Consider the following 15,524-nt stretch of genomic DNA (forward strand, 5'->3'; position numbering starts at 1 on the left):
TTTTTACGTATTTTTTGAAGGAAAATTGAACTTAAAAGAAGAAAGAACAAATGAAAAAAGAAGAATTCAAAAGTAGATATTATAAAATTAAAAAAATTGATATAAAAAATAGTTATTTGAGATAATTAAATATGTTAATTGATTGAAAATAAAAGAAATAGTTGAGAAAAATAAGTCGTTGGAGATCATTGAATGCATATTAATGTTAGTTGATTGGAAATAACAAAAATAATTGAGAATTAAAAGTATTGTAGGAATTGAAAAGCGATAAAAATTTAGATTTATTAAGCATATAATTAGAAAAGTGAGAGAATATGTTATTTTATTAATTATCTTGACTTCTACATAAGAAATGAGTCAAGTAGTTGAGAATTAATAAGAATGTGAAAGAGAGATAAAATAGATATTTATTAGGCCTTAGAGAATAGATAGAAATTATATTAATTATCTTAATTTTTGTATATTTTAATACAATTAATTATATTATTATTATTATAAAATTAGACACTTATAAAAATTTGGGGCCTAAAGCCACCGCTTTAGTGGTTTTACCCTTGAGCTAGCACTACATGCCAAGATAAGAATTTAACTCCAATGCCAAGCTATTTTTGCTAGTAGTGTAAGAGATTTCATTGAATTTCATGTTTTCATCATCAATTTGTTGCTATTTCATTGTTAGATTCAACTAAAATTAATGAATTGAATGCTACTTGAGAAAGAAAAAAACAATGAAGAGTCATAAGGAATATAGGAAGTTATGGAGTGTTAAAGGTGCGTAAACAAAAGCGAAAGTAATTGAAATTAATTAAGTGTGTAAATAGATAAATAATAATATAATTAATTAAAATTTGACTGAATAAAAAATTATTTGAGGATAATTTAGAAAATTACAATTATAAGTTGTAAGTGAGGAGTGTTAATAGAAAATTAAGAGTGCCAATAGCCCCACCCTTTTATGTAATATCATAAATTTAATCAATGGATAGAGCTTTACTTTCAAAATGGTTATGGAGATTTAAAAATGAGAAAGATAGCCTATGGAGAGAAATTGTGACTACGAAGAACGATTATGATCTGCATGCTCTTTTACCCAACTTTGCTATGTCCCGTAAATGCTCTAATCTTTGGAAAACATTTTTCTCCTATTTTGTCTACTAACAAATTCTTTTTGCAAGTCTTTTCTAATATGGGTCTTAATGTTGGAGATGGGAAATCTATTTTGTTTTGGCAAGATAAATGGATAAATGATATTTAGCTTCAGAATGAGTTTCCAAGAATTTACGCTTTGGCTGTAAAAAAAAATGGTGTTCTTTATGACTATGGAAATTGGAATGATTCTATATGGCAATGGCAAATAGAGTTATATCATAATTTGTTTGAGTGGGAAACACTTCAGTGGACGAATTTGTGGGCACTATTAAAGCATTTTTCATTGAGTAGGAATCTGGAGGATAGGGTGGTTTGGAAACCAACTTCTAGTGGCAGATATTCTTCAAAATCATTTTGCTAAGCTGTCTTTATCTATCTAAGATGATCAAAGTGTAGTTTGGAAGAAGATATGGTTGGGTTATGCACTGTATAAGATGGAGATGTTTGATTAGCAACTTATGTGGAAAAAAGTAACAGTTAAGATGGAATTGGTGGCAAGGGTTTGTTAGATAAAGATAAATCTATCTCCGTGTTCTGTAATAGCTAACATGAAACCATGAGTTACCTTTTTTTCTCATGCAATGCTTTTTGGAGGATTTGGTGTCTTTGGTGCAGACAATGGGAGGTACAATGGGTGGCTCATGATGATGCACAAATTTCTTTCCTTGCATGGCAATCATTGATAACTAAAGGAGGTAGAGGTAACGTCTGGCAATTATCTTTTTTTGCCATTATTTCGCGTATTTGGAAATTCAAGAATGATATGATTTTTAACGAAAAGTTATGGGATATTACACAATTGTTTAACCTTATTAAATTACGTGTAGCCATGTGGTCGAAAGCTAAATGTCAACATTTGAAATTATTTGTTGAGGAATTAATTCTGTAAAGCCCGACCTTATAAAATACTATTCATGACTTACATGTGATGATAGCATGATTGCATGCTAGGAGAGTCCCGAAAAATTTACAAAAGTCGGTATTGTACCTAGAGGTACAACAAAGTTTATTTAATCCTCGAACTAGATCAAATAGGAATTTTAAGGTGAGATTAAGAGTTTCACAGTTCATGGATGACTTAAAATGGTAATTTGGAGTTTGAGGATCAATTTGGAGTCAAATCGGAATTTTCACTAACTAGGGGCAAAATGGTCATTTGCCACTTGGGGACAAAATGGGAATTTTAGAAAAGAATTTTTTGGCCCCATTTGACTTATTGGAGTATATTTTGACTTATTGAAGTATGATTTGAGGTTTAGAAGTGAAAAATTTTAATTTCGGTATAATTTGGAGTATATGGGTAAATTTGTAATTTTGCCACCTCAGGGGCAAAATTGTAATTTTCCACCACCAGGATATTTTTTCCAGCACATGGTCTTCCTTTGTCTTCATCTTTGACCCTTGACTAAACATGTGGTGGAGATAAAATGTTTAAATTTTTAAAATTTTAAAAACGGGCCAATGACATGATGCCAAGTGTCATGCCTTTATTAATTTATTATTTTCCTTTTTAAAAGGCACAAAATCAGCCCATCTTCCACCCCATGGCCGGCCAAACCAGCAAGAAGAGAGAGAAAACAAAAACAAAACCCTAGAGAGAGAAAATCAAAGAAAAAGTGTGAATTTTCAAGGAAATTAAGTGAAAAATGTGAGATTTTTTCTATTAAGCTTGAGTTTTCTTATTCCCAAGCATTTCTCTTTATTTTTCATGATTAAATTACATGTTTTCATGATGATTTCAATTCTGGAAAAATGGGTTAGGAGAGAGAAAGTTGTTGGATTTATTTGATTTTAATTTATGTTAGTGTTTTTAGTTAGTTTAGCATATTTAGAAACAAAACAACAAGAAAAGAATTTATTTTCTCCCCCAACCATTAATGGCTGAATTTACAATGTAGTGAGTGAGGATGAGTTTGATTTTATTCTAGGAGAATTGGTTAAGGAATAATGAATTATGAGCCTAGAAAAATAATGGGAATTTTCGGAGCAAAAATATGAATTTTTACCCACTGGGGGTATTTTTGTAATTTGCTGTTGGGACTGATAATTTGCACCACACTGAGGGACATTAAGTTAATTTGGGTGCAATTGAGGTATAGAAACTGAAAAGAATTAAATTGGAGTTTAAACGGACCCGTTAGGAATTTAATCGGGTGATAAGACGAATTAGGCCAATACCGGGTTTAGATAGTTACCAGTGCATTTTTGCATTCCATATCATGCATTGGTAGTCTAAATTAGTTTAATTTTGATTTAGTACCAACTTGGTGAAACTCTCGATTTTGTACTGTGTCAAGGTGGTGAGTCCTCCGATAAAGGCAAGGAAATTGCATCCGAGGACCAGTAGACAGAGTGCTTCGAAAGTCTGCATTCTAGACATTGTGAGTAAACTTACTGTCATTTTAATTATCTAGGGTGGTTTTTAGATGCTTCATGAATTCTATGGAAAAAGGAATTTAAAAAGGTAAATTTTCATGTTTTATGAATAAATGAGTTTCAATGAAATTAATTTATAAATTGTTTTGGAATTAATAATGATTTTGAAAAATAGAGTACACGGAGACTGTTAATTGTGTCAATTTGATTGTTTAAATTGACTAGCTTATGATAAATCGAGCATGATTGGCTAGTTGACAATTGTATTGAAATGCGAATTGTTTGGTTGCCTTGAAAAACTACGAATTACAAAATTGCCATATCATGTTATTGAGTTTTATTATATGATGGATTATATATTAATTAATCACTGCAGTAGGGGGTTTCTGTGGACCAGCCTTTTAGAGGGGCACAGTAAACCCCATTATATTCTTACCTCGAACGGAGAGGCGCGTAGGGTATCTCCTGGGGTAAAGTTTAGGGTTCACTTCACGCTAAACCACCACGTGAAGGGGAACTCAGCCAACGCCAAGGAACAGCTATGTTTTCAAAACAAAAGCATTATTTATGTGAAATGTGAATTTTAATAGCCTTGGCGGTCTCGGTAGGATGCCTCGGTCAAGGTGTCCCCGAGAATGGATTTATGGCACAAACCTAGATTTTTATGAGATTCATAAGCTTTTTTACGTATTTTGAACGAGATGTGTTCTAATTGTATAACCCAGTTTATGATGATTTACTTTATTGTCTTCATGTACTCAACTCTAGATGTTTATGATGATGTCTGTTTACTCATTGCGATTTTATAATCTCACCACCCTCATTTCCACCCATTTCAGGTTTAGTATAGACTGTAGATAGCTGATCTCATCGAGGACTACAGTGAGATCTGCATTTTCCAAACCGTAGGTTCACAGTCCTCTTTACTTTTGTTTATTCGGGGGCACTCTTGTTATTGTAAATTAAATTAAATATTTTGGCTTACTGTATTTAAGTATGTATAAATTTATTTAACTTTTACGCTATAAAAATTATTCACGTATAACTCTATAAATATTATTTTATAAGAAAATAGAATATTTTACTTAATATTTCTTTTATTTTCTTATTATATTCAAATAACCATAATTTTGTTTTAAATGAAGATTTTAGACTTTTAAACTCATTTTGAATATGAATTGTGTGTTTTGTACTTGTATATTACGTTTAGCCAGTTTCAAAATTTTTGAAAAAAATTACCAAAATACCCCTGTGAGACGAAAAATTAATATTTTATTTGCTTAAAGTTGGAAACAGCTTAAAATCTTTTAGAACACGATATTTGACAATGGTTGCTCACAAGGGAACAGAGAAACTGATAGTAAAGCCTTGCGGGGTTTCAGGTTGACATTTTGGACAATAAGTGTCTACCGGGACACCGCGACGGTTGTCACGGGCTCGAGGGGAGTACCGGGTCGTGACAAATTCATTGTCTTAAGGTTGTTTCAAGTGATATGCATCGTAAAGTTAGAAAATAAAATATTATGTAATGTGCTTTTCCAATAGGTTGGTGGAAATTTAATGTGGATAGAATTTTTTCTAGCAGTTCAGGTCAAGTCGAAATTAGAGGTGTTCTTGGAGATTGTTTAGGTACAGTTAAAGTTAAATTCTCTAAGGTAGTTGAGGTAGGAGACTCTAATGGGGCTAAATTATTGGCAATCAATAAGGCTTTTACTATTTTTTATTCAATAATACCAAGTAGTTCCTTTAATATTTGGATTGAAAGTGATTCAGTTAATATTGTTTTATAGTCCAACAACCATGAGAATGTGCCATGGAAGTATAGGTGATTGGTTATAAATTTGGAACACTTACAAAGCAAAATTTCTCATTAAAAGATCACGCATATATTGCTTGAGGAAAATGGTGAATTAAGGAGTTCAAATTTATTCCAAATTTTTTATTAGACTGTTTGTGGTGTTAGGTTGACATTTATTTATTGTCCGATAGCTATTTTGTGTGATAATATTGACGTGGAATTATGAACTTATTATTGTATGGAATTTTGGATGGCTTTAGAAGTCTTTTGTAATTAGGAGTTTGAATTACATAAAAGTTGTTTTGATGGTGGAACTCAGGCCTTTACCTCAAACACTTATTCGTTAATTATCGAATAAAACTTTTTTATTGATTAAGAATATGCCAAGAAAATTTGATTGAGTTGGATACTGAATGTGGGATGTGAACGTGCTTGTAATTTGAATTTTAAATGATTTCGAATATCATTAATTGGTGAGCTATAACAGATTCGGCTAGGATGTTTTTCTATTAAATGCTTTTGAACAAGGCTTCCTTGTGGATAAGAAGCCATTCAGACAAATATTTTTAGGATATTTGCATATATAATGTCTTGAAATGGTTTATGATTTTAGCTTGAAGCTCATATATCCATACATCTAAGTTTTAATACTTAAGCGTTTCTTTTGTTACTGTTTTCCTTCATTTTTATGTAACAATAAGTCCAAGTAATTTTCTTGTGCAATTAGTAATAAGTTTGCGTACTTTTCAAAAAAACAAAATAAAAATAAAAGAATGAGTTAAAAATTATTTCAATTACTCTTAGGTTTGAGTGGATCCGGTTTGGGTTGGTGGATCTAGCCCACTTCTTTATTTCTCTTTTATTTTTTAGTTAATTTTTTTGTCTAATGTAATTTTGTAATTTTGGTCCTTTTATAAATATGTAACACCCTTGTTATGAAATCTTCATTGTTTTCTTTTATTTCCTTTGTTCTTACCCTTTTCTCTCTTCTTTTCAATTCTAGTAAAAAAAACCAATTGGTTAAATTATGCAATTAGTCTTTGTACAATGATAAAGTGATGGATTTAATTCTTATATAATAATTTGTAAAAATTAGATCCATGTACTTCCTAAAATTATATTGACAGTCCAATTGTTAACAATGTTAAAATTTTTTTCTATTATTTATGATGAAATGACATTTTCTTACTAACATGGCATTGAACATGATGATGTGTTAATGATGGTGTGCATTTTTAATCTATTTCACAACATTCTTTTCACTAGTTTAAATTATGGAATACAAAAATTCAATTATTTTCTATCACGTAACACTCTTTCCCTATGTCATACCTTTGATCTGTTTCTTATCCAATCTTGTTTAAAACCATTAGGTTACATTAAATAATTTCATGTCTATAATTATGAAATCCATGTCATTGTTTGGTCACATTATATCACATTACTATTGCATCATTTGTGAAATGCCACATCATCATTATCATGTTATCAAATTCAATATCACATCAGTAAGAAAATGTCACGTCAATCAACCAAACTCCATATCAATATAGATAACAGAAAATTTTTAACGCATTAGATTAATATTGTACAGGGACTAAATCCACCATTTTGATAGAGTACGAAAACTAATTATATAATTTGACCAAATAAATTTCAAATAAAAAATTAACCCAAGGTAACTACTTAATCTCAATTGATTAAGCCAACTGAGTTCCAATTAGAGAATTGTTACAATCTGAATTAGAACTCAATTTTAATAATAAGTATCAATTTGAAATTTTTTAAAATATTTCAAGTATTACTGATGAAATTAATTATAAGAAAAGAAATAATTAGAAAAAAAGTTTAGGAACCTTAAGGACCAAAATTACAATATTGAATACCCTTTCAAATAATTGTAAAAGTAAACAATAACCGTAGAATATTATAAAGTAATAATTTTTTTCTAAAAGAAATATTAATTTTTTTGCTAGCAAATAATTGCATCTAATTGGTTTTGTTGAAAGCAAATTAATTGTTATTTTACACTCTAGATGATTAAAATTTGTGGCCTATTTCTTTAACAATTAGCCTAATTGTTGTTTTTTCCAAATCAATGTGTCTATCTACGGTCATGAATTTAATCCATGTATTCTATCAAAATATTAAATTTTGTCCCTTTATTATAATTTGTATAAATCATATCTATATACTCTTAAAATTTGTAGTGTTAGTCTAATAGCAACCACTGCCAAGCTTTCTATGTTAAAATTATTGATGTGACGTTGACTAATTCTATGTGAAATTTTTTAGATTTTAAAAATTCAAAAACTATGATGTGGCTTTTTAGGTGGCCACATGGCATGTTTTTACCTTGAACCCATGCTTAATCTTTTACTATTGCACTTGATAATTATTCTACTCCTCATCATTTCCCTCTGTTCTGATGTACTTCACCTCAATGGAAATTTGAACAAGTTTGGCATCGAATTCTTTACTTCCTCCTTTGTCGCCATCGCCCACTTCAAACCACCATCCTCCACCATTCCCATCGAGTTCCTCATTGGTAGTAGATCCAAAGCTTCCTTTTTGCCAAATTTTTAATTTATTTTTATTAATGGGTCTTTCAAAAGTCTTTTAAAAATTGAAACTTCTAGGTGCTTTGATTGGTTTTTCAAAATAATGTTAAGACCTCTATCAAAATGCAATTGAAAAGTTATTCTTTGCTTTTTATTTGTAAATTGCATTTGAGGTTGAGTGTTTTAATAAGGAAACAAGTAATCAAGAGTAATTTGTCTGGTTAAATTGTAGTTTTTCTTGAAGGTCACTGTTGGCTTCGTTACCTACAAATTATGGAAGCTTGGATGGTTGAGTGATATGTATTGATGTTGAATCTAAGTTTAGCATAGTAAGTTGTTATAGTAGGTTTTCTCAATACTTGTTTCTCTTTAGGTTTCAATTCTTTCCATTTTTTTATTTTTTTGTTTATCTAAATTGATAATTGAAACATAAATCTAAATTTATAAGCCTTGAACCCTTAGTCAAAAACAAATGAAAGCAATAACAAGCTTCCTAAAATTACAAGGTATGATTCTCTCTTAATTTGCTTAAGGAGAACTTAAACCAATAAGAATCCTTTTGATTATATTTTAAATTGAAGATATTGTACATTTAAGTTAATATTATATGATCCATATAAGTAAGTTTTGATCAATATTAAAAGCAAATCCCTTTAACAACATGCTAAAGTTAAAAAGAAAATTAGACTACCTCATGTAATTTGATTATAATATTTCCTAATAAAAGTAAATGATAGGATATCAAATATTCATATGAAGTTGAGTAGGTAAAACGTAAAAGTCAAAGGGCAGAGTCGATAAATCAAGAATATTGATGTAGACATAGATATGGTATTAGCCTCCTCTGCCTTTGGCAATAAAAATGCCTGTTTAAACTTTTCGAGATGACATAATCCATTTTTGTCCAATGAAATGCATTCATAATTGATAACACCTCAAGATATGTCTTCCTTATTTTTAAAATTTGAAAGCTACTAAACTTGATTTCTATTATAACTTTTGGCTAGCCAATAATCAAACTTTAAAAAGCTAATCTCTCTATTTTCTCTAAAACAGTGGTAAAACTTACAAGCATGAAGCATGAAGTTCTCTTTTTAAATTTCCTTGCTTTATATTTAAATTAAGATGTGTTGTTTTTTGAATCAATCAATTTCAAGTTCAAAGTTCTTAATCATTTAAAAAAATTATTATAATAGTTTTGAATTCTAGTGAGACTAAGATACTTTCTTGAGATAATCTTGAATTCTAGTTAGATTAGGATATCAAATCCTAATTAGATTAGGATTAGACTATTGTATTGAACTTGGCTTTATAAAAAGGAAATATGGAATTAAAGAATATGATTAAGCCAAGAGAGAGTTTAGTGTGCACCTAGATCAAGAAAATATTTAGGTGTAATTGGGATAAAGCTTGTGAGTTTGAAAATGATTTTGTAATCTCTTAATTTTTTTTTACTGAATCTTTCTCTATTGCTGCGTCCATGGACATAGGTCATCAAAAAACTAAACTACAGAAATTTCTTGTGTTCTTCTGAGTGTGCTTGATTTCTTTCTTTCTTTATTCTATTGATTGCTTAAGATCTTGGGTGACTTTTTTAAATTATTTTGTTGTTTTTACAACAAATTGATTTTAGAGCTTCAGGGTCTTAAGTGAATTAAAATCTTATGAGAACAACTTCATTTACCAATTACACACAAGATTGAGAAGTTTAACAGAAGAAACAATTTCAACATGTGACATGTTAAGATGCTTGTGATGCTTGTATAACAAAGACTATTGAAGGCACTAAAGGGAAAAAATGGTCATTTGTCTATTGGTGAGAAAAATGACATTATGGAGAAAGCACATAGTATTATTCAATTAGCTTTATTTAATAAAGAGTTAAGAAAAGTCATTAATGAAGAATTTGTTGTTTTAGTGTGGGTTAAACTCAAGAACATTTATATGAACAAGGTCATGAAAATTGACTTATGTGAAGCAATAATTGTATACTCTCAAGATGCATGAATGTACGTCTGTTAATACCCACATTAATGAATTTAACAAATTTATTCTTGATTTAAAGAATATTGATGTTAAAATTGATGATAAGGATCAAGCCCTAATTTTTCTATGTTTTTTTCCTTCATTATATGAAAACTGTGGATAATATATCATATAATCGAGGAATCCTCACTTTTGAGGATGTTAAGGTAACTTTTGAACTCTAAAAAATTAAAGAAGAAATTTAATGGTACTTAGAGTGAAAATTAAGCAGAAAGCCTCATAGCAAATAAAAAGGGAAGCAAAGAGAACCTAGATAAAAGAAAAAATATGTCTAGATCTAAATCTAAAGCAAGAAGTAGGATTTACTAAAATTGTGATAAGAAAAGACACTACCATCAAGACTGCACCAAATTCAAGGGTGATGAGAAGATCACGAAGCTTGAGAATGTTAAGAACGTGGTAAAATATGACTTAAATACTTTTGAAGAAGATAAGTTTGTTATTGTAATTACCCTTGATACTTCTAAGGAAGCCGATAGTGTTCAAGTGATTCTCGATGGTAACTTAATTGACTCATGGATCATGAATTTGAATTGTTGCTTTCACATTTATTTTAGACATGATTGGTTTACAACTTATCAATTTATTAATATGGGTAATGTATCGTTAGAAGATGAACATTCCCTCTTAAATGTTGGGATCAATATTATTTGATTCAAGATGTTTGATAACACGATAAGAACACTTGAGGTAAAATATGTCTTTGACATGAAAAAGATTTTGATATCCTTAAGTTTGTTAGATAAAAGAGGCTACAAATTGACTAGCCAAAATAGTGTCTTGAAAATGTCTAAAGGTATCTTAATTATCATGATGGACAAATTGTTCAGAGGCCATTATCGTCTAGTGAAAGGCACAATTATTGAAACTACTTTCGTATACTCATCCTAATGATCCTAATGACAATGTCACATGTTTATGACATATGAGATTAGGTCATATGAGTGAGAAAGGAACGACAAAACTGAAAATTAAGTAAGAATGGTTTGTTGTGTGGTCAAAAAATTAGGAAGTTAGATTTCTATGAGTGTTATTTCTACGATGATTAACATCAAGTAAAATTTAGCATTGCAACTCACCAAAATACAATGGATTGTATCCATTCAGATTTGTGGGGTCCTTCTATGGTGGTACCAAAAGAAGGATCATTGTACATGTTGACCTTCATTAATGGTTTTTTTTGAAAAAAAAGTGTGGACATATTGAATTTAGGCTAAGAATGAAGGTTTCATCATTTTTTCTACAATGGAAGACGTTGATTGAAAAGTAGATTGGGAACAAGATCAAGTGACTTCAAATAAACAATATTTTAGAAAGGTGAGCTCGATTTATTATGCAAGATGATGGAATTATTAGACATATTCTTGTTTTCTGAACATCACAACAAAATAGTATTACAAAGTAGATGAATATGTCATGACCCAAATCTGAGCAATGACCAGCGTAAGGGCCTAATAAGTAAGGCCCAGCAGACCTAAGCTAGCCTCGTGAATAAACAGACGTAACATATCATGTATCATTTTAATATGCTAACCATCTCATCATATTAATATCATTTTAATATAGATCATTGTTCAAGAAAATATGTTTTAAGGAGGATTTTACTCTTAGGGATAAATCCTTAAGGTTAGGGATTGATCTTCCTATTCCAGAATGCTTTTAGACCTTTAAAACTTCAAGTTTTTGGTACCTTTTAATGCAATCAACACCACTTGCTCAATGTTCACAACTTTTGACATAAATCAAGTGTAAAAACCTTTCAAACATCAAGCTTTTATGTTTTTAATATCAATTTAGGGAAATAAGCACCATTCATTAAAATTTCCTAAATCATGATGCATGTCAAGTAATGAAATAAATTTCCCATCAATGCAAGGAATGACATTTCCCATAAGAATTTTCCAATGCATAAATGCAAGTTAAGCAACTAATAAATTTTCAATTTCAATCATATTTAGAAACATTTTCATTTGTGGAGTCTACTCAAGAAAATCATACAATTCGAAGTACTCCAACCTTAGAATAATGTGATAACCGCAGCTATCCAAAGTTGACTAATGCATATAACCACCGACGATGTGCGCAATAAGATATTAAGGGCACTCGGTGCAACATAACAAACACGTGTCTTGAGGGAAGCAAACTCCATAGCTGATTCTTTTGTAAAACTTTGTGTTAACAAGATTGATTTGTTTTATGCATGGTGGTAAAGTTGTGTTTCACTCTATGGGATTTGGATTCTTTGTTGTCATGTCTTCTTTGTTGCCATTTTTTGATTTTGGGCATCACTTTATGTGTTTAATGTTGCAACTATGTTGCTGGAACTTAGGAATTTCTCTTTGTTGCTTCTCTTTTAGGTTGTATGTTTAAGCTTTTTTCGATCTATACTAGTCGGGATCTTTTGAAAAGTAAGGTGATACTCCCTTGCTCATGCGAATACTCTTCATTATAGCCCATGGTTCATTATTTTTTTAGGACCATGGAGTTGTATTCTCTCTTCCTTTAATGAAATTCTTGATGATTGAGCAAAAAAAAAAAAAAAAAAACAAACATATGTCTTGCTTCGCCACACATGACTAGCACTAAAACCCCTACTAGCTAAGAAAATAAACATTTAACACAATGACTAGTGCTTACTATTGCTAGTTACAGGTCTTTAACTTAAGTAGCTCCATTAAAAACATAAATCATTATACATTGGTGTGAACGCATTCGCACTTTTGCATAAAATGAACATGCTTATATTAGTACTTTCAAACAAAAGTCTTTTCATACATGACTCATATTTTTGCATATGACATTCTCAAGTCAATATTTCTTAGTCAAGCATACTCTTTTGATTTAATTCCAAACAAGGCATCAAAACAAGTAAAATGCTTGTCTCCCATGCATTTTAGAACACTACGTAGTACATATATATACCATAATAGTATAGTAAAGCAATATTTAAAGCATGGCATGTAAATTTCATAAAATCTCATAAATCACTTACTTGACAAACTTTTTATATGATGAATGGAATTTAAACATTTGTAATATATTAAAATAAGTTTTAAAAACATATATAAACTTACACACAAGTATGACCCTTTCGACACCAAATATCAAACCACCAAGACCTCAATCCAAATTGGGTTTTGAAGCCTTAATGGTACCTAAAATGACCAACAAACAACATTAATTAAACCTTAAATTTTCAGAATTATTGAACCCATAAAAAAAACCTAAGTAATTTTGCATCATAAGCTTAAATTTAACCGAAAAATATATTCTAAATCATAGACCCATTCACTTAACAATTCAAATTTACGACTTCCTTACCTTGATGAGCTTGAAGATAGGAAATTGAGCAAAACCTTAACAATTTAAGAGAGAGGAATCTATAGATTAGAGAGAAAATATGAAAATCATAACTTTGAAGGTTTAAAAACTAAAATCTTACCTTCGTTAACTTAAAAAATTTGAGGATTAAAGTTTACAACTCTTAAAGTGTGTTTGGTTCGCAGGAAGGAATAACATGAAAATAGAATAGTCATTCCATAAAAATAGAATAAGAGCTAAATAACTATTATATAGTTTCGTTAATGGAAATGAAATAGGGCAAGAATTGTTATTATGAATTATTTTAATATTTAGTTGGCAGGAATAGTTTTAAGAATAACTAAGGAATAAGTGATAAAGACAAAAATACCATTTATTATAGTAGTTAATATTTAAATTAAAATATTTATTATTTTAATAATTTATTAAAAATATCATTAAATTATTATTTAAAATATTAATATGACTATTTATTTTAATTTGTAAAATATTAATAATTAATAATTAAACTATTTATTTTTAAAATATTAAAATATAAAATTTTATAATAAAATTTTAATTTAATTTTTAAGTTTAAAATATTAACTTTTTATAATTTATAATTATTTTTTCCGATAATGCAACAATGAACAACTAAATACTTAAATTAATAATGCTCAAGAGCATCACGTTAGTACACTAGTGTTGTTCAATTTACTACCCACGCATGTATCCTAAAGATAATATAATGATGAGTAGATGTCGATCCCGTATGGAATTAAATTAATTCTTACAATTAATTACTAAAATTATACACCCTAATTTTATCCAAACATTAAAATTAAAAAGAAAAATAAAATCAAACTTAAAAACTAAAATTAATCTAAATTTACTTAGCAAAATTACTTTTTTAGATTTGATTGACTGTTAGACTTATGATTATGATGTCTCTCGATACTTTATCTGATTATTATCTCTATCTCTTAACTTAGCTTAATGGATTAAGTTGCTAACTTAGAGTCTTAAATTATTTACAAGTCTCTATCGTCTCATAAAAATATCTCTCCTAATTAATTTACTATATGTTTATGCAAATTAAATTAAAGATCGATTCATTAAGTTCGTGCTCTAATTCTAGTTACGTATGGCTTATAGGTGTATGTCTATCCTATATGCAAATCAAACCACCTAATCAATTAAGTGTATTCGATCATACACTATTCTATTCAAGGTATACCTAAATATCTTTCGTCAAGGTTTAACCTAAGTTTCCAATTCTATCTAATTGGTGATCAGACAATTAGAAGCATTAAGAACTGAATAAAATAAACAACTTAAATCCATCAAACATAAATAAAACAGAGATAAATAAATCAGATTACATATTGAGTTCAATCATAATCTTAGATTAATAATTTAGTTCTCCATCAAGTCACACATATTCATCAAATTAAGTTTAAACATTCAGATCAAACTAAGAAACTAAGAGAATAACGAAAGGATGATAGAACCCAAGAATTATAATATTGATCTTCCAAATCTTCTTAAATCCTTCATATTCTTCTTAGCTTCAATGACTTTGAGGCTTGATTCTCAGTTGTCAATCTGGTATTTTGTTCTCTTTTAAAAATCCTCTAAAAGGTTGTTTTTATAGGACTTTGAAGTTAGGCCAAGTTGGGTGAAGAAAGGAGTCAATTCCAACTAGGACTTCCACATCAAACTACATGAGCCGCAGCCTCGACCAACTGATTAGCAGAAATCAAATTTCTCTAGGACTATTGTAGTGCTTCAACTTTGACATGATTTTTGACCATCTTTCAAGATGAACTGAGCAAAGTGACAAACATAAAAGTTGTAGTTTTTTCTCTTAACTTTTCAATGGTTCAAGAATTATCTTATTTGAAGTTCCGTAGAGAGCGTTATAATCGAAATACTAGAACATGTGTAATGGAAGTCTATACCTTGAAATTGCTTTCCTTCTTTCATTAAAATTCTTGCTTCATTAAACAGCTACAAAAGCACAACTAATCAATAACAACATCTCTTAATCACATTAGCACCAAATTAAGCATAAAATTAGCTAACATTAGATTGACTCTCCTAAATTAACCAACTTAAATAATTTAACTAAAATCTATTGATTTCTATGCATTACCACAAGAACTAAGCCAAATTATTATCAAAATTAAATTCAAATAACTTTATATCGTAAAGTTATCAACCAGTTTGTTGAAATCTACAGAATTCTTCCTTGGGGTCTTAATTCCTTTGGCAAGCTTTCAAAATTTCAAGCA

This window comes from Theobroma cacao, chromosome 6 (genome assembly GCF_053813885.1).
Source record: "Theobroma cacao isolate CCN51 chromosome 6, ASM5381388v1, whole genome shotgun sequence".
NCBI classification, from domain to species: domain Eukaryota; kingdom Viridiplantae; phylum Streptophyta; class Magnoliopsida; order Malvales; family Malvaceae; genus Theobroma; species Theobroma cacao.